Below are 23,841 nucleotides of genomic sequence, written 5' to 3'. Positions count from 1 at the left end.
CTGGGAGGTCAAGGCTGCCCTGAGCCGTGAGCTGTGATCAAGCTACTGTACTCCAGCCTGGAAAACAGAGCAAGACTTTATCTATATTAAAAAAATTAAACAAATTAAAAGTCTTTCTTTTCTTGTTGTTCTGGTGACTATTTCAATAAAAGTCTAGGAGAAGAGGAATTTAAAATGGGCATTCGAGTCACATCTGTTCATTCAGCAGATAATTTTGAGTACCGCCTCTGTTCCAGGCACTATCATAGGCATTGAGTGGTGGACAGAGAATGATCATCCTCACTTGCAGGGAAAGGATTCAGCCTCTTGAGATCTTACTTGGAAATTATCCCATCTATTCATTTTGAGTTACATCTTATCTTGAATTATGAGTATTTAATGTAGCTGGCTCAATTTTGAAACAAAGTGATTTATAAATAAATAAGATGAAATATTAACTATATATACATAAAAGAGATTTCACTTGAGGTCCATCATTCAAGCACAATAAACCATCACTAAATATTCTTGAACACTGGCTCCATTGGGTAACAGTCTCTTTATGCTGCCATTCTTTAATTGTGTAGCATGCGTGATATCTAAATCTCTAGGCGCTTGCAGAATGATTATATTGTTTATTGGAAACACTAATAACAAATAACTTTAATTCTATTTTGTATTTTTCATTGTAAAAATTGATTGACATATGTAGTTATCTCAGACTCTTTTACTCAAACTTTTTAAAATGATTGACACAATTGTATTCTCATAAGTTTTGGAGGCTTCTGTAGCCAAAAAACAAAAATCAAAGGCATAGGAATGTTAAATAGTAAATATTTATTTTCATATGCTGGTCCAAATAACTGGATCAAATCCTTTCTAAAATAGTAGTTACGCAGCATTTCCATCTTTATAATACATGCAATTATAATATTAAAAAATCCCTATAGTATTATTCCATTTCAATGCTCTGCTACAAATCTTTTTCCATTTATTTGGTATATAATTTTTGGATAATAGACCCATTCTTTCCTGATCATTTTTGTTCAGACTGTAGGTTTAATGCATGTAATTCTGCATTTCTTCATCATAATCATCATTTCTAGCATTGGTATTCACTCACTGGAATGTCATGTCTATGTGAATGCTAATCCATTTCTCATTTTTCTCCTGTAAAATATTCTTTTTTTCTTATTTCTTTATTTAAAGTAGAAGCTTTAATTATGTCTGGGTAAATTGCCACAGTTCCAGTGACAGCTTTGGAGTCTCTGATTAAAAGTCATTTACTTACAAAGAAGCTCTGTTCTCTCTAAACCAGTTTAGGTGCCTGAGGCCTTTTGGTATTAATGGTCTCTACTGCTGCAGCCACAGAAATGCCTGTGATTAAAGTAATTACTAGTTCTTTAGTTGTTCATTAAAGCAATCTTGTAAAAAATTTGTTTGAATTACTAGGTAGTGACTTATCTGTGCATTACACAAGCTCAAGACAATACGGCTTATTCACATCAGCACAGAAGAGATAGGACAGACAGAACACAGCCCCAGAGTCCAGCACCTAAACAGGGCAGAGGCAGAGAAAATGCACTAGTATCACAGTTGACACTAGATTCTAAAACCTAGAAGGGCAGCCACTGGCCAAAGACTAAGGGTAGTAATAGGATTTTCAATCAGGCATTTTGTTACTTACCGAACATTTTTCAAAGTCCATTATGTCCCATACTTTATTCTGCAGGTCGCAGATGAAAAATCAGTCTCCTGGGAAAGCTCTCAGCCTGATTGAGAAAGGAGACCTATAAAGAAACAATTACAATACAGCACTCAAAATGTCACAGGGGAAAAAGTTTCTATAGAAAATGGAAGACAATGTCTAAATTCAGCGGCCTAAAGTGAGCAATCCCGTGAATATTTACCTCCTAGTTAATCTGTCATGACCCATTATGTTAATAGTTGGGAGACTGGCTTCTATTCTGGAAAAGACGCAGGTGTGAAGAGTCTGAACGTATTTCCAAACTAGGGACTAGAAGAGGGCTTCAGTTCCAGTGAGGCCTTGGTGCCAGGGATAGTAAGTGAACAGAGACGAGGTTAAAAGGCAAGATGTCTGAAAGGGAGTAGTTGTTTAGGGGTGAAGAGGGAGAGAGAACACGGGTAGTTTTTAGTGCTTTAGGGTCCTGAGTATAATTTGCATCACCGTTTTTAAGAAGGAGAGATGGGTAAAGCTGGAATCCCAAAGTCACGGTTGCCTCATGACATTAGATCTTGAAGGAAAAATTAACTGTGTTTCTCAGTAGGTGGTAGTAAAGATGTGGCTGCTGCTTTAATTCCAGCCTAGGTCAGTACGTACTCAGAACCTGGAATGTGACTGAACATGCATGTCAAGGTGTGAATTACTCCTCCTTAAGGAGCTAAACCTGCAGGTACAGAGGGAGGGAGACTAAATCTCACAAATGTTTAATGATAATAAAAAAGATATGCACAGAAATTTTTATTTTCATTATATGAGGATTTTAATGCTTTATCTTAAAAATGTGTAGAATAACTGTTCTTTAAAAGTTGCCAATATGAATATTATTTTGTATGAACCTGAAGTGTATAGAACATTGCATAGTTTTCACAAAATACTGAAAACTAATTAACTGGCTAAGTACAGAGAATATTATTTCTCTGTATATAAGAGTTTCTCAACTTTGGCACCTTTAACATTTTGGACTGGAGATCTCTTTGTTGTTGGGGACCGTCCTGTGCATTGTAGAGTATTTACAGCACCCCTGGCTTCTAAAAACTAGGTGCCATTAGCATGTCCCCTTCCCCACCACACCTCTGAAGTCAGTACAATAAAAATATTTCCAAACACTGCTTTATATTTTAGAATTTGAATAGTTATATAACATTATATTATTTGCTCCATACATACATTTCCTAAAATGTTTCTCAATTCCTGTCCTAAAGCATGACTCAATTTCCTTGAGATGAAGGACATTTAAAGATGTCATCAAACCTCACCAGTGGGGAATATTTTAAGAACAACCACCAATATTATTACCCTGGAGACACTTAATTCTACCACCCTTCACTGGCCACCACAAAAATAAACCAAATAATTTAAAAAAATTCCAGACCTATTAAGAAGACTCATTGCTTTTCTAGAATTATCACTAAAGCTTGATTTTTTTTTTCAAAATGAACAAATCAATCAACCAAATGCATTGGAGATATTATATTCACCAATGGGACTGTAAATGACAAGTCCACATGAAACCCCTGAGAGGCACTGAATACACTAAGTTGACTCTTTTTATTGGTAATATGTTTAAAATAAGCAATCAAAGTATAGAATACGTTTCATGGTATCACATCCCATTTCTATTCTTCCTCATAGGGTTGATTTTGTTATAACAAAATAACATCACTCTTCATGTACATAAATGCACTGCTTAGCTTCCAGAATAGCGCTTCACACTCAGTAAATATTTGTTAACTTAATGACTGGATTGTCACAAGATGCCATGGCATTACCAAGTTCTCTTTAACAGCAAAATTTAAGTCTTTTACTGACTAATTTGAAAATAAATTATTTTGCAAGATTTTCTATTTCAGTCTTTGTAGTGGATGTCATGGTGCACAGCCTTTGTGAAACACTCATTTCCCCAGGAGTCAGTAATTCTGACTGCTGGTGGCTCACAGCTGAAAACTTCCTAGGAATTACCCTCCATCAATAGAAGCTGGAGGCAACCTGCATCCAATGGTGGTTGATTTAGTGATACAATTTGGACATCTCTAAAGGATTATCCTAGCTCCAGTGCTCTCTGTGGGAAAGATGAAAAGTTGTTTCAGTTGCATAATGGCTCAACTTCTTCCTCTGCCCACTCCCCAACAGATGCTTTTCCCCTAGCAGTCCCCAGAAAGCTTTCTGTATACAAACGTCCATCCCAAGATCTACTCCCCTGGGGACCTGATACACAGCAGGTGGTGCCAGGAGCACTCCACAAAAGAATAATCTAAAAAGGGAATTTGAACTGAATAACCCGTAACCTATTGAGAGAGATCATTGGTAACAGGTGGAAAGAGGACAGGGCCTGGTGTGCTGTGGCAATGCAGTTGATAAAATTCTCACCAATGCTGAACAGGGATGAGCTAGCGCTGTTCTCAGTGGTGCGATACTGCTCCCCTCTCTGGAAACGCTTGTTGAAGCCTGAGACAATTCTGATAGAGATGATGTATGTGTGTTGAGGGAGAGGGGATGATGGTGTTACTGGCATCTAGCAGGTAGTGTCCAGGGATAGTGCTAAACAGAACGGACCCCTGCCCCCCACAAGAAAAAGAATAACCTGTCGAAATGGCAGTAGGGTTGAGGATAAAAACAAAAAACAACAAGTTACAGTGAAAGGAATGCACTCGCTGATGCAGTCTCTCAGGTGTTGGACAGGCTAGGGGAGATTAGTTAGTATGAAAACAATTGAATGAGATGGTTCTTACTGTGAAAGATAGAGGGTGAGTAATCACCAATTTAAAGCAGAGTGTGAAAGTCAAGGGCCCCTTGGCAGCACATCTCTACAGAAGATCCTGGGCATGAGGCCGAATGCTTAATTATAAGGGTAGTTGAACTGCAGTGAAGTTTGAATCCTCAACCTAAACAAGACCATTCTGTCAAGATTAGAGCTGAGATTGGGAGGAGTGAAACCTCAAACATGGGATGTGACATTTCAGTCAACTCACTTGAAAACCTTGCAACCAAGGTTACCTCTACAGCTTCTGGTCTGCATAACTTCCCCCATCCCCAGCCCTGCTTGAAGATAACAGAACACTCTACCTTTCAAGACCAGGTGTGCTGCCCCTAGAGGATTGACTTCTACCTCCCTTCTTGACAACCAGACCAATGAGGAGGACCAAGTAACAGTAGAACCCATTCAACAAAGTGCTGGGCTTGGCGAGAGGGAAAAGGAACTCTATCTGAGAGAAGCTGTGGAGACTTAAACGTGAACAGAGGAGTATACGTGGACTTAATCCAGAGGGTGCTGAAGCAAGGGAGATAGAATATGAAGTTGGGTAAGGGAGAGTTTATAGAAATAAAATTACTCTAAATGCTCTAAAAAGGACCTCAAGGAATGGTGCTAATCCAGTGCTACGTTGTCTCTTGGAAACTTGGAAAGTGAAGGCTCGTGCTAAGTGAAGCAGAAATGCTAGAACTGCCATTGTAGATGATGGATGAAGGGACCAAAACGCCCATAGAGCTGGAAGGGCCAGAGTAGATACACTGCATGAGGCCTCCATCAATGTGGGCTCCTAGCACCTCAATTTTACTGAGGAGTCCAGTTCTATAATAACATCTCTCATCATCAGCCCGGTCCTAGAGGAGACCACTGCCACTGAGCTCATCTTCAGTGTTGGGACCCCTTCCACCTTATTACTTCTTAAGTGGTGTCTTCTGGGCTGGTGTTTCCTGAACTGATATACTCCTGATCCCGAATCTCATTTTTTTTCTCTACACTTAACTGCGTCTTAAGTAACAACAACAACAACAAAAAACCAAGCGTGTGCATGCACACACACACACACACACACACACACACACAGACACACATCAATGAGTTTCTCATCCTGTGTTGCCTAAGTGAGCCTAACCCTGAGGCCATCATGGTACTCAGAGAACAGGAAACCCTACCCCAAGTAGACCCAGGCTGCCTTTCCATTGCTACATCAATAGAGAAACATGCTCCTGTAGTTTCCATTTTGAGGGGGAAAATCTTCCCATTGCTCTCACATTCTTTCTTAGCTACCCAAATTTTTCTGTACCCCATATTCCTGGGTGCTCACCTGACCTACTTTGCTTAACTTCTAAGATCAAATAAGAGTGAACATTTCAGGATGTTAATATTTTGTACATATTTGAAATGTCATGTTATAAAATTGATCCCAATAAATTGACACAATCTATTAGAAATTAAACTTGGGTAAACATTAGAAAAAGTTATAGCAACATAACTAACTGGTTTTTATTGGAAAACAACAATACCATAACTTTCAGTATATTTGTAAGTCTTTAAATTCTAGTTTTATACTTTTGTTGTAGAAGGTCATCTCTATATGGATTTTTAAGGGAATTTCTTACAGCTTATTAGAAAATGTTTTTATTTGATATGGCCTTACTGAAATTTGATATGGCATCTCTTGGCAACACCACATAGCACTCTGCTCTTCCTCCTTTTTTCCCCCTAAAGCCAGCCAAAAATCAATAGAATTCACACATTTCCCTTAAGTAAACACATTTGAGCCAGAAAACATTTTGCATGTCAGGTGAAAGATATATTTTATCTGGTTGTATTTCTTTTCAGTAGAGCTTCATGGCTCTCTGGAACAAAATGTTTTCAATCTTGATGTTTGAGCTCTGTTTGAGAGATTCTATGAAGCGAAGCAAAGCAAAAAGCAACCAGATGCTTGACACATATTATTGAATGTAATATATTGCAATTATATTGCACATTATATTCTCTAGATGAGAAGGTATAGCCTGTAAGAACATCCAAACTCAATAAAACTGTGTAGAGTGAATAACTCAACAATGTCCCAAAAAAAACTTAAAGAAATAGATTTGTCTGATGAATGCATGACAATAAGAAAACATTATGAAACATTATATTATGGGGAAAGGAGCTAAAAGGAGTACAAGATAAATGTGAATATGTAACATAATGAAACAATAAAATTCTGAATCAAGCTATAGAGAGAGAATATTTGAAAACCTGGGTAAAGTGTTTATGGCACAACACAGACAATATTATTTAATGCAGTACTGCACATATATTTAAGCAGAAATTTTATTCCACTTATGAGCATTGTGTACCAATTTTTGATGTATTTCAATTATTTCATGTGCAATAAGAGATCAGATATGATTACCAGTTTCTACCGTCTTAGGTTGTGACCTCAAGATTTGCATAGGATATATTCCCTTTTATTGGAATCTGCTACTTTTGTGATTGAGTTTGAGTCAATTAACATTTCAGATTTTCCAAGAAGTATATCAATACATATTTGTTATTCACTAATTAGTATTAATAATTATAATTTAGTAATAGTACATTCACACAATTATTCAAACTTTCATGAGTATTTACTGTATACTCATGAAAACCACAGTAAAACCAAGCCAATAAAATGAGTTTTGACTTCATAGCTATGTCTTCAATTTTCTGAAGCACCCAAAACACAGCCTACTTTTTTGGTATAGTCTTTCCTGAAAATCTGGGTATGATGAAAATAAACGACAAAATATTAAGAGCCCAAGAGAAAAGAATAATGAGAATTTCCTAATTCTTAGCCTTTTTTACCTTGAAGGTCAGCTTTTACTTTTTCCTCCCTATTTCTTTTTTACGGTACAAATTTTTATTCTTGATCCTTTTAGAAATATTCTATCTCGTACCAAGGAGGGCATGGTTTATTCTTCCAATCTGGGTGACTTCTTTCCACCAGGATGATTGATGAACACCCAATAACCTACAATAATCTACTTTTATAGTGCAGCTGCCAAAACTTAGGTTAATTAGGCAAGAATAACTCATTGAATTGGGGAGATAATGTAACAGAATGCCCAGGTGGGCTTTTCTAAAGTCCAGCAAACATTCCATGGTGTGTTTGTCAATTCAAGTCGAAGAGAATTGTTCTATGGGAATACAAGTAATCCAAGTTCACTCTTATTTGAGGTTTTTCCACCAGTTAAAATGACAAAACACCTTGCCACTCTTCCTGTTGCCTGCCAGTCTGCTGAAGATAACTCCTGAGTAAGCATGCACGAGTGTGCACAGGACTTATACACACAGATCCTCAGAAACATTTTAGAAAATGCATACAAGATAAATATATTCTTGAAGAAAAAAATCTCTAAATACTTCCCCATCCATAATGGAAGTGGCATTTTGTATTATACACAGAACCCAGTCTAGTTAAAAAAAAAAACAAAAACCATTAAAGTGTGTTCACAAGATGGTTCTTTAACTTTTGTTAAATAAAAGTACTCTGTATCCCACATATATGCCTTCAGTAGGATATAGAACTTCCAGAAGCTTTGAAGTTATATATTATTTTTAATGATGTAACAAATACTTATTGCATTTATTCTAAAAAAACAGATTTTCCTGTGTTCATTATACACCAGATCATCTGCATGTTTTTACATACATTATTCCACTTAATAGTCACACTATGTCTAAAAATACCACTATTATCACTGTTTTACACATGTGAAAACTAAAGCGCCTAGATGTAAAATAGTGTTCACAAGGTCACACAGATAATGATAAGTGATAAAGGATTCTTGTATACCCCTTATCCAGATGTCCAAGTTGTTTATAGTTTACCATATTTGTCTTATTCACTCTATATAAATGTCATTATTATTATATATACTATACATTTCATAGAAAGTCATTTTCTGACATAGTATCATAGTATCCCTATATACATCAGAGAATATTTCCTAAAAATAACAATACCAGCCTATAAATTTTCATGAAAATAAGGAAATAAATGTTGATTCAGTACTTTAAAACAATGGATAGGTCTTGTTCAATTGTCTCCAATTTCCCTATCAATGTCTTTTGTATTACCCATTTACTTCTGGTGTACGATTCAATGTAGAGTCAAAAATGGCCCCTAATTGCCATGTCTCTTTATTATCCATCAATTTGAAACAGCTTCTTAGTTATGCTTTCCTTTCATGACCATAGCAGTTTTAAAGAATATATTTTAGTTCGTTGCAAAATGACCTCAATTTGGATTTTTCTTTTGTTTTCTTGTCATTATATTCAGGTTATACATTTTTGACAAAATATTACAAGGGATGCTCTATTTTTTTCAGTGCATAGTATTATTTGTGGGTACCTGACAACAATCTTTCTCATAATTGGAGATGTTGGATTGTATAATTTAGTTGTGATGGTGTTTACAGGATGGTTCATTATAAGCTAATTGATCAGTGTTTGTATTTATTAAAAAGTAACGGAGGAGTTCTGACATGTAAAGAACATGGAAGATGTCACTTTGATCCTCACAAGGAAAATGCTGAACAAACAGAAACTCGACAGTTATTATTATATCCACCAGAGATTGGAAGTTACAGGGAAAATCACCACCGTGAAATTTGGAAAGATAGGTTAATATAGAGAATCAAAGCCAAGATTAGTTCACCAGCAACGAGTGCAACTTGTATTCAGTGTTATTCCAAAGGTCCTAGCTAGTTCAATAAAAAAGAGAAGGAAATAAGAGGTATATATATACATAGAGAGAAAGAGAAATAAGTAGTAACATTGTCTTTGTTTGCAGATGATATGATTGTCTATGCAGAAAATCCCAAATAATAAATAGAACTAGAGCTAATACATGATTACAGCTAGGTTGCAGGATACAAGGTTATTTTGCAAAAACTCAGCAGCTTTCCTATGTACTAACAACAGTTGGGATTTAAAATTAAAAACACTATACATTATCCCCCAAATAATGAAATACTTAGCTCTAAATTTAACAACACATGTACAAGTTCTGAGTGAGAAAATCTATAAAACTATCATGATAGTAATCAAACAAGATCTACCTAAATGGAGAAAGATTCCATGTTCATGAAATACCCATAGTGTAGAAACATTCAGTGTTATCAAGATGTCAATTTCCCCCAACATAATCTATAGATACGATGTGATCAAAACTCCAGCAAGTTATTTTGTGGCTATCAACAAACTAGATCTAAAGTTTATATGGAGAGTCAAAGACCAGAATAACCAACTCAATATTGAAAAAGAACAAAGTTAAAGGACCGACACTTCCTGACTTCCAGACTTACTATAAGGCAGCAGTTATGAGGAAAGTGTGATATTAGCTAAAGAATAGACAACTAGACTGTACTTGTCTATTGTAACAGAATAGAGATCCTAAAAGTGAACTCACACAAATATGTTCAACTGATCTTTGACAAAGGAGCAAAGGCAATTCAATGGAGAAAGGATAGTTTTTTCAAACAATAGTGCCAGATCAACTGGACATTTATATGCAAACACATACGCCCATGCGTACACCCACACCCACACCCACACACACACATTTTTATTTTTCACAAAATTAACTTGAAATGAATCATAGACCTAAATATAAATTGAAAAACTATAAAACTGGTAAAATAAAATATAGGATAAAATCTAGATAACCTTGGTTTTATGATGAGTTTTTAAATACAAAAACAAAAAGACAATCCTTGAAAGAAAAAAAAGTTTAAGTTTGTTAAAAGTAAAGATTTCTGGTCTGTGAAAAATACTCTTAAGAGAATGAAAAGAGAAAACAGATCCTGGGACAAAATATTTGTAAAAAATATTTTTGATAAAAGACTGTTATCCAAAAGGTACAAAGAGTTCTTAAAGCTCAACAGCAAGAAAACAAAAAACCCAATTTAAAAATGAGAAAAATGTCTTCTCTTTACCTCGGAAGAAAAGTAGATGGCAAGTAAAGATATTAAAAAATGCTCACCATCATATGTAATTAGGGAATTACAAATTAAAACAACTGTGAGGTACCACTACACACCTATTAAGCTAATTAAAATTTTTTAAAAAACGATAATATCAAATGCTGTAGAGAATGTGGAGCTATAGCAACTCTAATTGCTAGTAAGAATATAAAACGGTACTTTAAGAGATAGTTTGGAAGTTTCTTACAAAGGCAAACAAGATCTTACATATTACCCAGTGATCCTGCTCTTAGATTTTACCCAACTGAATTGAAAACATGCTTACTCAAAAACCTGCACCTATTTACAGCTATATTCTTAATCACCAAACCTGGAAGCAACCAAAACATCTCTCTTTCTTTCCTTCCCTCTCTTTCTCTCTCTTTTCTTTTCTTTTCTTTCTTTCTTTCTTTTTCTTTTTTCTTTCTTTTCTTTCTTTCTCTCTCTCTCTTCCTTCCTTCCTTCTTTCCTTCCTTCCTTCTTTCAAGTTTTGCTCTTATTGTCCAGCCTAGATTGAAATCGTGCGATCTCGGCTCACTGCAACCTCCATCTCCCGGGTTCAAGCAATTCTCCTGCCTCAGCCTCCCGACTATCTGGGATTACAGGCATGCACCATCATGTCCAGCTGATTTTGTATTTTTAGTGGAGATGGGGTTTTGCCATGTTGGTCAGGCTGCTCTCGAACTCCTGATCTCAGGTGATCCACCCGCCTCGGCCTCCCAAAGTGCTGGGATTACAGGCGTGAGCCACCACGCCCAGCCCAAAACGTCTTTCAGTAGAATGCATAAAAATACCATGGTACATCTATAATACAGGATATTATTCAAGGAGAAAAAGAAATAATTTCCAAAGCCATGAAAAGAAATGGAGGGACCTCACAAGCATGTTGCTAAGTGAAAGAAGCCAGTCTGAAAAGACTAAGTACTCTATGACATTCTGCAGGGAAAAAAAACTGTGAAGATGGTAAAAAGGTCAATAGTTGTCAGGGGTCCTGGTGACTGGGAGTGGTGGGAGGAATGAATACATGGAACACAGGAGATTTCTAGGGCAATGAGACTATTCCATATGATACTGTAGTGAGATATGCAGCACCTATATTTGTCAAAACCCATGGAACAGTGAAATACAAACAGCAAAACTTAATGTAAACTATAGACTTTAGCTAATAATAATGTATAAGTGGTGATATATTAATTATAACAAATGGACCACATTGTGGCAAGATTTTAATAATAGGAGAGACTGTGTGCTTGGAAGGGGTATATTTAAGAACTCTGCATTATGTGCTCAACATTTTTGTAAATCTAAAATTCTTAAAAGTGAAGTTATTGATTTAAAAAAACTACATAAACAATTGAAATTTAACAATGAAAATTTCATTGACACCATTTTGATTTTTGATTCCATATTGCCCATAACCTTTAAGAAACAAATACATATTAAGTTTTGCTATTAGAACATAGGCAGTAGCCAGGGAGTCATTACAGCAGGCCTTGGGTGAGACCCAGTGCTGGGCTGACTTCAGGTCTGACCCAGTGCAGTCATAGTGATGATGGACACAGGGTTGCTTGTGTTACTCCATTCCCATCTATAAGTGGCTCAGAACAGAGAAAGAGACTATATTTGGGAGAAAGTAAGAGAAGAAAACAAGAGTCTCTGCCTAGTAATCAAGATAATTCTACTGGATCTTGTCCAAGACTGTCAAGGTGGTGCTTCTATGAGTCTGCAAGAACCACAGTATTACTGGGCTTGGGGTGCTCCCTAAAACAGATACAGCTAAGATCATAGCACCTGAGTCCTTTCAAATGTCAGGAAAGCCTTTCCAAAAGGGATGGCTACAAATAAACCCAGATAGTGAAGGCTACAATAAATTCCTAAATACCTAGCTCTTCAATGCCCAGACACCCTAAAACATCTACTAGCATCAACACCATCCAGGAAAGCATGACCTTACCAGATGAATTAAATTAGGCACCAGGGACAAATCCTGGAGAAACAGAGATATGTGACCTTTCAGACAGAGAATTTAAAATAGCTGTGTTGAGGAAACTCAGAGAAATTCAATATAACACAGAGAAGGAATTCAGAATTCTGTCAGATAAATTTAACAAAGAGGTTAAAAAAATTGAAAAAATCAAGCAGAAATTTTGGAGCTGAGAAATGCAACTGGGGTATTGAAGAAGACATTAGAGTTTTTAAAAATCAGAATTAATCAAGCAGAAGAAAGAATTAGTGAATTTGAAGACAGGCTATTTGAAAATATATGAAAGAGGAGGAGACAAAAGAAAAGAAATTTAAAAACATTGAAGCATGCCTAGAGGATCTAGAAAATAGCCTCAAAATGGCAAATCTAAGAGTTATTGACTTAAAGGAAAGTAGAGAAAGACATAGAGGTAGAAAATTTATTCAAAAGGATAACAGAGAACTTTCCAAAACTACAAAAATATATCAATATCCAAGTACAAAAAGGTTATAGAAAACCAAGCAGATTTAACCCAAAGAAGGCTACCTCAAGGCATTTAATAACCAAACTCCCAAGGGTAAAAGATGAAGATAATATCCTGAAAGCAACAAGAGAAAAGAAACAAATAACATACAATGGAGCTCCAATATGTCTTGTAGCAGACTTTTCAGTGGGAACTTTACAGACCAGGAGAAAGTGGCATCACATATTTAAAACGCCAAAGAAAAATCATTCAAACATGAAGGAGAAAGAAACACTTTCCCGAATAAACAAAAACTGAGGAATTTCAATACCAGACTTGTCCTACAAGAAATGCTAAAGGTAGTACTTCAATCATAAAGGAAAGGACATCATTGAGCAATAATCACCTGAAGGTGTAAAACTCACTGGTAATAGTAAGTACACAGAAAAACACAGAATATTATAACACTGTAACTGTAGTGTGTAAACTACTCTTATCTTAAGTAGAAAGACTAAATGATGAGACAACCAAAAATAAGAACTACAACTTTTCAAGGCATAGTCAGTACAATAAAATATAAATAGAAACAACAAAATGTTAAGAAGGGGAAAGAAGTTAAGGTGTAGAGTTTAAATTAGGTTTCATTTTGCTTGTTTCTTCATTTATTTCTGCAAATAGGATTACGTTGTTATCAGGTAAAAATAATGGGTTATAAGATTGTATTTGCAAGTCTCACAATGACCTCAAATTAAAAAACATACAATAGGCACAGAAAATAAAAAGCAAGAAACTAAACCATATCACCAGAGAAAGTCACCTTCACTAGGGGAAGACAGGAAGGAAAGAAAGAAGGAAGAGCAGACCACAGTAACACTAGAACACAAATAACAAAATATCAGGAGTACGTACCTACTTATCAATAATAACATTGGATATAAATGGACTAAACTGTCCAATCAAAAGACAAAGAGTGGCTGAATGGTTGAAAAAAACAGGACCAACTGACCTGTTGCCTACAAGAAACACACTTCACCTATAAAAACACATAGACTGAAAATAAAGGGATGGAAAAATATATTTCAGGACAATGAAAACCAAAAGATAACAGGAGTTTTTAGACATACATCAGACAAAATAGATTTCATGACAAACATGTAAGAAGAGACAAAGAAGGTCACTATATAATGATAAATGGGTCAATTCAGCAAGACGATAAAATAATTTTATATAAGCACTCCAACTACTCAGGTATATATACATATATATAGAAAATATTAATTAGAGTTAAAAAGAGAGATAAATCCCAATACAATGATAGCTGAAGACTTTAACACTCCACTTTCAGCATTTGACAGATCTTTCAGACAGAAAGTCAACAAAGAGACATTGGACTTAATCTGCACTATAGACCAAATGGATCTGATAGTTATCTACAGAACATTTCATCCAAGAGCTAGAGATTTCACATTCTTTTCCTCAGCACATGGATCTTTCTGAAGGATAGACCATATCTTAGGTCACAAAATAAGTCTTAAAACATTCACTCCTGTAATTCCAGCTACTTGGGAGGCCAAGGCAGGAAAATTGCTTGCTGGGAGGTGGAGGTTGCAGTGAGCCGAGATCATGCCACTGCACTCTAGTCTGGTGACAGAGCAAGACTCATCTCAAAAAAAAAAAAAATCATTCAAAAATCTGAAATAGTATCAAGCATCTTCTCTGAGAACAATGGAATAAAACTAGAAATCAATAACAAGAGGAATTTTGGAAGCTATACAAATACATGAAAATTAAACAATATGCTCTTGAATGACCAGTGGGTTAATGAAGAAATTCGGAAAGAAACTGAAAAATTTCTTGAAACAAATGACAACAGAAATACAATATACCAAAACCTATGGGATACAGCAAAATCAATAAATCAGTACTAAGAGGGAATTTTTTCTTTTTTCTTCCTTTTTTTTTCTTTTTTTCTTTTTTTTTTTTGTTTTGAGACAGGGTCCTGCTCTGTTGCCTGTCACCTAGGCCTGAGTGCAGTGGTGTGATCTCGGCTCACTGCAACCTCCACCTCCTGGGTTCAAGTGATTCTTCTGACCTCAGGTGATCTCCCTGACTCAGCCTCCCAAAGTACTAGGATTACAGGTGTGAGCCACTGCACCCGGCCCAGTACTAAGAGGGAATTGTATGGATATAAGCACCTAGATCAAAAAAGGGGAAAAACTTCAAATAAATAATCTAACAACTCATCTTGAAGAACTGGAAAAGCACGAGCAAACCAAACCCAAAATTAGTAGAAGAAAAGAAATCATAAAGATCAGAGAAGAAATTAAAAAATTGAAATAAAAACAAGACAAAAGATCAATGAAACAAAATGTTTTTTTAAGTTAAACAAAATTAGCAAACCTTTAGCCAGACTAAGATAATAAATCCAAATAAATAAAATCAGAAATTAAAAAGGAGGCATTACAACTGATACTGCAGAAATCCAAAGGGTCATTAGTGGCTGCTATGAGCAACTATATGACAATAGATTGGAATATCTAGAAGAAATGGACAAATCCCTAGACACGTACAACCTACCAACATTGAACCAGGAAGAAATAAAAAATCTGAACAGACTAATAAGTAATAAGATCAAAGCTGTAATAAAAAGTCTCCCAGTAAAGAGAAGCCCAGGACCCGATGGCTTCACTGCTGAATTCTACCAAACATTTAAAGAAGAACGAATGCCAATCCTATTCAAATTATTCCAACAAATAGAGGGGAGGGGAATACTTCCAAACTCATTCTATGAGGCCAGAATCACCCTGAAACCTAAATCAGACAAAGACACATCAAAAAAAAAAAAACCCACCCCCCAAAAACACTGAAGGCCAATATCTCTGATGAATATTGACGCAAAAATTGTCACTAAATACAAGCAAACCCAATTAAACAATACATTAAAAAGATCATTCATTATGACTAAGTGGGATTTATCCTTGGAAAGTAAGGATGGTTCAACATATGCAAATCAATCAATGTAATACATCATATCTACAGAATGAAGGATAAAAACCAAATGATCATTTAAATTGATGCTGAAAAGCATTTGATAAAGTTCAACATTCCTTCTTGATAACAACCCTTAAAAAGATGGGGATTGAAGGAACACACCTCAACATAATAAAAGCCATATACGACAGCCCACAGCTAGTATCATACTTAATGCTGAAAACTGAAAGCCTTTCCTCTAAGATCTGGAATACGACAAGGATGCCACCACTGTTATTCAACATAGAACTGGAAATCTTAGCTAAAGCAATCAGACAAGAGAAAGAAATAAAGGGTATCAAAATTGGAAAAGAAGAAGTCAAATTATACTTGTTTGTAGATGATATGATCTTATATCTGGAAAACTCCACAAGAAAACTATGAGAATTGATAAACAAATTCAATAAATTTGCAGGATACAAAAATCAACATAAAAATTTGGTAGCATATCTATATGCCAACAGGGAACAATGTAAAAAGGAAATTTTAAAAAGTAATTCCATTTATCATAGCCACACGTAAAATTAAATACCTAGGAATCAACTGAAGAAGTGAAATGTCTCTATTATGAAAACTATAAAACACTGATGAAAGAAATTGGAGAGGACACAAAAAATGGAAAACGTTTTTCATGTTCATGGATTAGAAGAATCAGTATAGTTAAAACGTCCATACTACCCAAAACAATCTACAGATTTAATACAATCCCCATCAAAATACCATTAACATTCTTCACAGAAATAGAAAAAGCAATCCTAAAATTTATATAGAACCACAAAAGATCCAGAATAGCCAAAGCAAAATGAACGAAACTGGAGGAATCATATCACCTGACTTCAAACTGTACCACAAAGCTATAGTAACCAAAAGAGTATGGTAGTGTCATAAAAACAGACACATAGACCAATGGAACAGAATGGAGAACCTAGAAACAAATCCACACACCTACAGTGAACCCATTTTCAACAAAGGTGCCAAGAACATATACTCGGGAAAAGACAGTTTCTTTAATAAATGGCGCTGGGAAAACTGAAAAGCCATATGCAGAAGAATGAAACTAGACCCCTGAAAAGCCATATGCAGAAGAACAAAACTAGACCCCTGTCTCTCACTATATACAAAAATCAAATAAAAATGGATTAAAGACTTAAATATAATACCCCAAACTATAAAACTACTACAAGAAAACATTGGGTAAAATCTCCAGAACATTGGTCTGGGCAAAAATTTCTTGAGCACAACCCCACAAGCATAGGAAACCAAAGCAAAAATGGACAAATGAGATTCCATCAAGTTAAAAAGCTTCTAAACATCAAAAGATACAGTCAACAAAGTGAAGAGACAATCCACAGAATGAGAGAAAATATTTGCAAATTACCCTCTAACAAGGGATTAATAACCAAATATATAAATAACTCAAACAACTCTACAGGAAAAAAATCTAATAATCTGATCAAAAATTTGAATAGACGTTCTCAACAGAAGACATACAAATGGCAAACAGGCATATGAAAATGTGCTCAAGATCATTAATAATCAGAGAAAAGCAAGTCAAATTTGCAATGAGATATCCTCTCACTCCAATTAAAATGGCTACATCCAAAAGACAGGCAATAACAAATGCTGGCAGGATGTGAAGAAAAGGGAACACCTGTATACTGTTGGTGGGAATGTAAATTGGTACAACCACTGTGGAGAACAATTTGGAGGTTTCTTGAAAAACTAAGAATTGAGCTACCATATGATCCAGCAATCCCACTGCTGGGTACATACCCAAAAGAAAGGACATCAGTATATTGAAGAGATGTCTGCACTCCTATGTTTGTGGAAGCACTGTTTACAATACCTAAGATTTAGAATCAATCTAAGTGTTCATCAAGAGATGAATGGATAAAGAAAATGTGGTACATTTACACAATGGAGTAGTATTCAGCCACAAAAAAGAATGAGATCCATCATTTGCAACAACATGGATGGAACTGGAAATCATTTTGTTAAATGAAATAAGCCAGGCACAGAAAGACAAAAATCACATGTTCCCACTTATTTGTGTGATCTAAAAATCAAAACAATTGAATTCATGGATATAGAGAGTAGAAGGATGGTTATTAGAGGCTGGGAAGGGTAATGGGGCACTGGTGAGGAGATGGTGATGTTTAATGGGTACAAAAAATAGTTAAAGAATGAGTAAGACCTATTACTTGATAGGACAACAGGATGACTAGTGTCAGTAATAACTCAATTCTACATTTAAAAATAAAGAGTGTAAGTGGATTGTTTGTAACTCAAAAGATAAATGCTTGAGGCAGTGGGTACCCCATTTTCCATGATGTGCTTATTTTACATGCCATGCCTGTATCAAAACATCTTATGCATCCCACAAATATATACACTTACTGAGTACCACAACAATTTAAAAAAATTGCTATTATACCAAAGAATATCCACTATTATTTGAGAAGACTATTAAAATATCCTTTCCTTTTCAAACTACATATTTGTGTGAGATTAGATTTTCTTTACATACTTCAACCAAAACAAAATGTCACATCAGATTAAATGCAGAGCAGATGTGAAAATCCAGTTGTCTTCTATTAATCCTCGTGTTAATAAGATTTCCAAAAAATGAAGCAATGTTAATCTTCTCACTAATTTTTGAAAGAATATTTTAATTAAAATTGTTATTTATGTAAGTATATAATGCACTTATTATTTTAATTTTTAAATCAATCAAGTATTTTTAAGTAAGTGGGGAGCTACTTTGAAAGTAAGTAAATATTATTTAGATAAATATTGTTTCTTATCAAAATTTCACTTATTTTTAAAAAATCTATTGATAATCATATCCCAAATCATTTTTTACTGCAGTTGTTGCCAAATGGTGATATTCTAAGTTCATAATTCTTTCTACATTTATTGCTTATGTTTTACCATAATGTAGAGCAATCCCTTCTCTCCAATTTCTTTGACTCATTCATTTATATATTTATATCAGCATTGACTCATGGATTCTTATTTTACTCCATGGGTTATATTTTATTATTATCATTATTTATTTGCTGCTCTAATTGTCCCAGGTTTGGACAGTAAGAGCCCCTTCAAGATGGCTCCTCTGCTCTTTTGACATATCCATATATTCTTTGATTCCTTCTTTTCATTGTGATACTGCAAAATGTTCCAGTCCCATCTTACACTTTCCCTGCTCTGGAATCACACATTTTCCCATGGAGTCTTGGCTTTATTTAGTGGAGTATTTAGTATCCAAGATCTGGGTGCCAAGTGTGTTTCTTGCTACTAGGCTTCCAGACCTTCTCAGCAGGAAGAACTAGGAACACACACACACACACACACACACACACACACACACACACACACACACACACACACACACGTGTAGGCCCATGTAATCTGCATCTCTGTCTGTACCCATCCATCCATGTTTAAAAACCAAGAGTTTACAGTTTCCAACTCAACACTTCAGGATTTATTTTCACCTTCCTCTTTTCTATATTTGTATTTCCCCAAGTAGTAAGAATTCAAGATCCTGTAATTATCAATATATTCACTTAATTTTTACATCCTGCATATAACCATTTAACCACATGGGTCATTTCCTTCCCCTCAACCAAAGCTGCAGTTCCTCTGGTTATAGGTTATTCTAACATGATTAAAGTCCCTCTTTCCTAGCATACACTCTCATATTAAAGGGAACAGTAAAATAGTTTATTCTTTTGTTCAGAACAATATCCAGGGGTATAATGTATGTTACCCATGCAGGGTCAGCTGTCTAATTTTGCCAGGCCCAGTGCAAAATGGAAATGCAGGACCCCAGCAGGGACAGGGAAGTCAATCTCTCCTTCCTATTGGCTGTCATCCCAACCCACGGCTGACACGGCGACCCTACAAGAAATGGCAAACCTCTGCACTGGCATACACTTAGTACCTGGATCAGTTGTGAATGATACGTTTGGCCCCAGGAAACATGCTGTGGCACTGCCAACCCAGGCATGGGATGACGAGCACCATGCTCCTTCTCTAGACTCTGCAAGGAACACACAGAGACCTTGACTTTTCCCATGACCCTTGTCTGGGCCCCCAGCAAGGTGGAGGTCAAGAAGGATGCAGGGCGTTCTCAACAGATGTGACCTGGTTACTGCCCTAGATATAGGGGTCAGCGATCAAAGAGTGGGATCAAGAAAGGGAGTCAGGGCATGTCCCAAGGCCACAGAGGATGGAGGTTAGGCTGCCCAGAGCGCCTCCCATGGAGTCACAGAGGTGGTTGGAGGCAGCATCATGCGTGGGCTGAGGTGCCTAGTCCACGGCACATGCTCCACTGACCCATTGGACTTCACTTACAAAACATAAACTCAAAGATAACACTATTAAACGTTTCAAGACAGCAACCAGAGAGCATTCAACTCCAAATGTTCAAGTGCAAGGCCTTCTAAAGTGGGGTCTTGTGCAATTGCACTGGACACGTCCATGAAGTCAGCCCTGTACTTATTATACAGTGACTATGTTAAGGGGACTCCTCTTTGTCCAAGCCCCTGGAGACAGAATGGTGGTGGCAGTATGGTTCATGGGGACTTTAAGAAGGAATGAGTGGAAACAAAGGGAAGCAGAACCCTGTGGCATGAGCAGTGGGATAGATGGACAAGAGATATTACCATTCAAGAACTCCCTGAGAGAAAATACCAGGTCCTGCTATCATGTGGCAGAACTCAGAGTGCCAGGCTTTGTAGTATTTATGCAAATGTGACTGGAATTGTAATCAAAGGATGTTCAAACTGAAAGGGTGGCAACACTTGTACCTCAGTCTTTCCCGCTGGTCTATTAGCTCAACAGCAATTGACACCTGCAAAGTTTGTCTTTTGTTTCAGAAATCCCTGCTATGTGCTTGTCACAGGAGAGGCGCTCAACAAATGTCAGCTGAATGTATCAATAGAACCCACACAAGTTCAAACATCACATTCAAGGTAATTCGGTCTAGTTAATATTCTACTTGGTTGAACTCTTAGTATTATGAAAATATTTTTTCTTCCTTGCTAAATTATGGAGCTCAGTAAAATTATGCAGGTTGATCTAGGAAGAAAATCATTATTTCTAGTATTTTTTCTAGGAGGTAATTTCTTCTGAGAACCAAAACTCAAAACAAAACAAATATGCAAGTCACATTTTAAGACATCCATTAGCTTTTGGGGTGGCCAGGTGCACACAAATAAAGTGAATGCTACACTAACAAAATAACCAGGAATCAGCACACACGGTTATTTAATGTCAAACTATGTGATGCTTTATGTTAATTTATCCAGGGACAGAAGTCTTTCTGGAGAATTTGGTAAGCGACTTTCTCATGCACTATTTGCTGTAATAGAATAGGAGTAAACTGTGAATGTGAAGAACCTCTGCTGCAATACTGGGTCCCTGGAGCCTGCGCACTGTCCAAAGGTCTTATGTGACAACACTGTCCAAAATGCATCCCTCTCTCTGACTCATTTCTTAATTCTCCACCTTGAGGAGAGTAACGTGGAGATACTAGAAGAGAATGTCAAGAAAAGACATTTTTGCATTCCGTCCTTTTTGGCATGTCTTCTAGGACTCCACCTTTGAGATAAATAGAGGTGACCAGGATGCTTCATTGAGTGCACCTCTCTCAGGCCTTTCTACCCTCAGATAAAGCTGGTCCTAGGAAAAATTCTGAACTTGGGGATGTTTCCTGTCAGTGATCTCAGTAGGTCCTTTCTCTCTCTTTATCCTAACTTGGGCATCTAGTGTTTTAATGACTTTCTATTATATCTCATCAAAAGATGTTCTCAAGGTGTAGTGGTTAAAGCATTTAACCAGAGTTAGAAGGCCTATTCAAGGTCGTATTCTATAGCTTACTGGTAATTTGTAACCTTGAGAAAATAATATTTTCTGAATTTCTATTTCATCATCTATAAAATTTGTATATTGGTATTGTCTTGTGAATTATTTATGTTTACAGTGTAAAATCTGTTCAAACATGAACAAGTCAAACATTTGAGAAACATACTGAGTGATCAAGGAGGGGATTAAGCTTGATGAGTTAGCTTTTTCATTTTCATATTAAATTTAATAGAGAATTTAATATGAAAATGTTGTCTTTGTTATATTTGTCTTTTGGGCAAATAATAAACATATCTTGGTAGAATTCAGCAAGTAAAGTGTGTTTATGCAGGTGTACATATTTGATAAGAAGAGTCGTGAAAGGAGACATTGAACAATGTATGTTGCAGCCTTCTGTTCTCATTCTTTAAGGCTCTCTTGCTCTTAAAGTTTCAGACTCTGAGTCATGCATTAGAATTTTTTAAAAATCAACACTTTAATGATGTAACTAAACTATGGTGAGAGAACCAAGGAATTCACAACCACCAGCCAATACTCCCAGTTCATCTGTTTTGAACATGATTGACTCAGCAATTATGCTTTGATGTGGTAAAAAGGATACTGGGCAGTTGGGATAGATGAGAAATAACTAATTTTAACAATGAACTGAATAGGAAAATTTCTGTCTTCCCTAGAGCTTGCCTATATTGATTATGTCTGAGGCTTTTCTGTCGTAAGTCTTAAAACCAAAACATTCTTTAATACCTATATGAATATCAAAAGGCTGATGAAAGACCCAAATACAATAGTAATAGCATAAAATATTGTGTTTGTCTAAATGATGATGTGGTATGTAAATAACCTGTTTAAAATTGAGAAAAAAATGTCACGGCAGATTATTTGAACTATTTAAAAGTATGGAACAATACTTGATCAGAAAACGCATCACAAGAAAACCTCATAATTTCCTGATTGATGTTCCATAAAATTGCCTAAGTTTGTGTCCCTTGAAATAGTTATCAAGTTGTGGAAAGACATTTCTACTCCCATTAGAGAAACATTAAATCTTAAACTTTAAATTAAATGTTAAATTATAATCGATTTACCAGCTATACCGAACTCAATGAAGTAGTCTATTATCTATATGCTTGCAAAAACATTTACATTGCTTTAAAGACATTTTAATTTATCTAATGGCTCGAGGAAGAGGCTTAGAAGTTAATACTTGGAATTAATTGATTTGCTGAAGGTATTTGTCAGCAAGGAAGATAGCACACTTAAAGGAGGGCAATTAAGGATAGTTTAATAAAGAAACCATTTACAAAGGCATGAGCTTGGCTAAGGAAACCATGGCACACTGAAGGACTAGCAATAGCAGGAAGCTCTTTCCATCTTAGATCTGAAGAGGAATGGATATTAGAACCTGGAAAGAAATGCTGCCATTGCTTTAGAAGTAGCTGTGGTCATAGCAGAAGGATGCCAAATAGGTGATTCAGCCTTTGATAGAATGACACACCATTGCCAGCCTGCAGCCTGGCAAAGGTTAGCCAGGGAATAAATACTCTGATCACATGTCCTTCCACATGTAGATCTGCTGTTATTCCTTTCCATAGACCAAATCCAATGGACGTCAGAGGGAGCATGTGCAATTCAAGTTTTCCTTCCCAGGTCGCCGAGCAAGTTGGAGAAAAATAGAGTGTGAATATAGAGGGAAAATGGAAAATCTCTTGCACACTCAGCATTCATTTTGTCAAAAATGTTTTACCTTACAACAAATTTAAATCCTCCCAGAGGCATACTTCCCTTCAAGAAAAATCTACACAGTCATGACTGAAGACACATAACTTCCATTCTTCATGCTGAATATTTCAGCTACATTTTATTGTTTTCCTACATGAGGCATAAGTAATGCTGGACTTGCTCCAAGTTTTCTAAAACAATTTCATGGAGCAGTCAGTTTTAAGAAAAGTTTTCACTATCACATACTTGATGACATTTCATAGCATAAAATATATCTATGAATTTCCTAGGGATTAGTTTTTCTATTATTTTTTCAAAGACTGCATTCACTAG

Source organism: Gorilla gorilla, chromosome 14 (genome assembly GCF_029281585.2).
Source record: "Gorilla gorilla gorilla isolate KB3781 chromosome 14, NHGRI_mGorGor1-v2.1_pri, whole genome shotgun sequence".
Taxonomy (NCBI): domain Eukaryota; kingdom Metazoa; phylum Chordata; class Mammalia; order Primates; family Hominidae; genus Gorilla; species Gorilla gorilla.
This window is presented reverse-complemented; position numbering follows the sequence as displayed.